This window comes from Manacus vitellinus, unplaced genomic scaffold, assembly GCF_001715985.3.
Source record: "Manacus vitellinus isolate BGI_N305 unplaced genomic scaffold, ASM171598v3 scaffold_95_pilon, whole genome shotgun sequence".
NCBI lineage: Eukaryota > Metazoa > Chordata > Aves > Passeriformes > Pipridae > Manacus > Manacus vitellinus.
In genome coordinates this window covers 842,331-845,972 of record NW_021940896.1, presented here as the reverse complement: position 1 = coordinate 845,972, position 3,642 = coordinate 842,331, and the positions used below count along the sequence as shown (strand labels likewise).

The following is a 3,642-nucleotide window of genomic DNA, read 5'->3' as shown; positions in this document are numbered from 1 at the left end:
CTCCAACCCTCTGCACTTCAAGGTGGAGAACTCCAAACTGTTTGAGCTGCTGACCACTCTCCTGTAATAGCCTGTAACCTGTAGTTACCCAAATCCAACTTATTTATAAACCCTTGGCTCATGTGCTGTCATACCCTGAATAATTCATTTTTAGGAGCAGTATAAGGAAATTCTGGCTCTGTGGTGCTCTGGCTCTATCTCACATAGTCAAGAGTGTGGACATTTTGGCACATTTGCACCCTGGGGTTTTTTTCTGAATGCATTCTTACTATACATGAAATAAAGACAGTAAAATAAATAATATGGAAATAAATCTAATGAAATATAGATAATAAAGTAAACTGAACCAACTCAACTAAAATAATGAGAAGAGGCACTTGTGGTGAAGGTTTCTCAAGCCCATCAGGACTTGCAGATCAAGCCATCTCTCATGGAAATGAGGATTCACTACAAACCACTGCAGAAGTGCAGTTCCCAGGGTCTTTTCCCAGCTGTGTAAAGAAGCCTTTCTCTACAAAAACATGACTTCAGTAGGGCAGCAAAATGATGCTTCATTAGAGAAAAATAAAAGGGGGCAACAACGTTCACAGTGAGGAAAACTTTGGCCTCTAAGTGGCAGAATGTCAAAAAAAGTTGTAGCATTTTATGATATTGTAATTGAAAAAAGTATTATGTTGTTAGTGGAAGTGTATTTAAGAAAAGCCCCCCACGTGGATATAATAGAAAATTAATCCTCAGAGCTCAGAAAGTCCCTGAGGATGCAGAATCCATCATGAAGTTACCTCCTGTCCCAGATTTTCCTGTTGCTTGCCTCTGCTGACAAGAGTTGTCTTTTCCTTCGAGTATTTGATATCAATTTACTCAGGCACCAGGGGCAGAAAAGGATTTCACTTTCTTCATCTGAAAGACACTGATCCACAGAATTAGTACTTTGAACAGGTGCCAGAGTAAAATAGTGACACATTCTCTAAACCAAGAACCACAGGTGGGCACAGCAGACTGCCCAAAGCCTCTCAGGGCTGCCCAGGAGGCAACCCTCCCGAATTTCTGATGGTTCTGGGATGGACAACATTCCTGATTGCAAAGGTGTCTCCTTCCAGCTCTTGCTGTGGATCATGTTTCTAAACCAACCCCTCAAAGGAATGTCCCTGTTGTCAATGCCCTCCTCCAGATAATCAGAATGATGGGTAAGTTGGAAGGGACCACTGGTGGGATCATCTGGTCCAACCTCCCTGCTCAAGCAAGGTCTCCCTAGAGCTTGTGGCACAGGATTGTGCCCAGATGGTTCTGGAATGCCCATCCTTCAGCAGCAGAGGGGGCAGGGAGGGGCTGCTCTCAGTGCATTTGCAGGTTAAAATCCCTCAGAAGAAGTTTGCCTCCATTTTGGCACGTATTAAGCATTAAATTAACTTTAGATGATACAACAAATAACCTCAGGAAAGGTGTCTACCTCCCCTCATTTGACAACAGAGTTGCTGCCTTTTCCTCCTTGCTGCTTCCAGGGTTGCAAGAGCCAGTGGTGCAGAACACCAGGAGAAGGGATGGCCCAGCTGGAAGAAGGTTATCAAGGAGCTTATTCCCAACTGACTGGGCACCTGGTGAAAACTCTGCTTCATCCCAGACACAGCGGGAAACTTTGCCCACTTCATGTTTTCAAAGCCTTTGGCTCCTTTCTTTTTCAAACCTTGCTCATATTGAGGATTTATCACAGAAACCCTTAGAAAAAAAATGAACTGCCCTGAAATGACTTGTTCTGCCCCAACGTGGGATGTGGTCTGGGTGCTCAGGTGAGAGCCCAGTGGCCTGGTGGGAGCCCTGGCAGGGGAAGAGCCCTGTCTGAGGTGTGGAGCTGTGCTCCTCACTGTTCTTTCTGCTCACCCAGCGCTGGGCTCGAGCAAGGAGCTGACTCTGCAAACAAAGCCCAACTCCAGACCTGCAGCAAGCAGAGCTCGTGTTTTGTTACAGCCAGAAGCAACCTAAACTGGATATCTAAAATTAGACAGCAGGAATTTTCTCCTAAGCATCACTGCATCCTGGTGGAAGAGTGGAAAAGGGAGGTGGAAGCCTGAGAGCAGCAGAAACCAACCCTCTGTTTGTCAGCAGGACACTTGTGCCACAGGCACAGGAGCCTCTGTACTCAGCACATCCCTGACCTGCAGTGATCCTGCACACACAGCAAAGGTCTGCCAGGGTTTGGACTCAACAAGGCTCCTAATAAGGTATAAAAAACATGTTGCTTTTTTTCAGAAGGCTCAGGGATCAAACTGAGACAAGCAATTTATTCCAGCAGAAACCAAGACATCACCTCAGAACAGTCACAAAGAAGGTTTCTCTCCAAAAACAGAGAGCGAAAGGAAATGCAAAAGCATCAGTTCCTCCACCATGTTTTATCATATTCCTTTGATGCTCAAATGAGGTTCCTCACCCTGAACCCCTTCTTTAAGGGCAGGTGTGCTGGTAATTAGGCAGAAGATGTGAAAATCAGCCTCAAAATTGCGAGTCAGTGAGCAGAGCTTCCCCTCAGCTCAGCTACTTCACTGCCTTCAGCTCAGCTTCAGCAGAGACCCCATTTGCTGCCCTCAGACCCCACTCTCTGCCCACTGGAAAACTCTACATATTCATATTTTATCCCTCAGTCATTTTCTGGCATGGAAAACTCCCAGAATCATGAATCCACCCACATTCCCATGAGAACCTCTTGTCCCCACAGGAATCACTGATGTGGGATGAGCTCCACGGGCAGGAGAGGGAGTGATGATCCCAGTTGTCCTCCCAGCCCTTGGGCACAGGATGATCCAAGGATGCAGGGCTGAATCCACTCCCAGCCCCCATTATTTTGACCACCAGCCCAGGCAGGAAAAATGTACAATTCAATGTGCTCAGACACCACACTTGGGAGATTTCATTTCAGTCTCAATTTCTTCCACTGAACATTAGATTTGGTAGTTTTCCCAGTCAACTCTGCTTCGTTGGAAAAAAACCAAACCAAAACAAAACACTAAAGAAATTCAGCCACTTTTAAAAAGAAACCTTGAAAGAAAATTATGAGTTCTGTTTTGGAACCTGGTCCAAATGGCTAGAATAAAAATGCTCAAACCAACTTAATATTTCCTGTACTTGAAAAATTTGGGTATTCAGTCTATATAATAGACTGAATATATAATAGACTGAATATTTTTATTGGATGTTTTAAAAATAGGGATATGATTTGGCTATTTTCCTTTAGCATTTATTTCAGCAAAATTCTGAGGTCATGTTGTTTGCGAAAAAAAAAATCTAGAATGGTCTGGTTTGGAAAGGACATTAAAGCTCATCCAGTTTCAACTCCCCTGCCATGGGCAGGGACACCTTCCACCAAACCAGGTGGAAAAATCATATTCTCTAAGTCCAATAGTTTTCCAGTTGTCAGGAAGTAACTCTGCCTTCACCTCAGGTATTCAGTTTTCATTTTAAATGGCCTCTCTCACATTTTACTCTTCTTTTTCTTAACCAGATATTCCTGTGTCGCCAAAGACAAACCAAAAATTATTTGGATTTCTATCAATAGGGCAGAAGTTTTACAAGATGGGGGAGTTACAGGTGAGAGGAGCTGCTGCTTAGGCTGATGCTCAGCACTGTTGAAAATGCCCCCCATAAACACAA

The 3,642-nt window shown here is 44.3% G+C and overlaps 1 long non-coding RNA gene across 1 annotated transcript in view; it reads right to left on the bottom strand.

Annotated features, from left to right (window-relative positions):
* Positions 1–852: 852 nt before the first annotated feature.
* Positions 853–3,642, bottom strand: part of LOC108642052 — a 32,166-nt gene continuing 29,376 nt past the window's right edge. The window contains exon 3 of the long non-coding RNA XR_001922434.1: positions 853–910. This is a non-coding gene — a long non-coding RNA (uncharacterized LOC108642052). The remainder of the gene's footprint in view (positions 911–3,642) is intronic.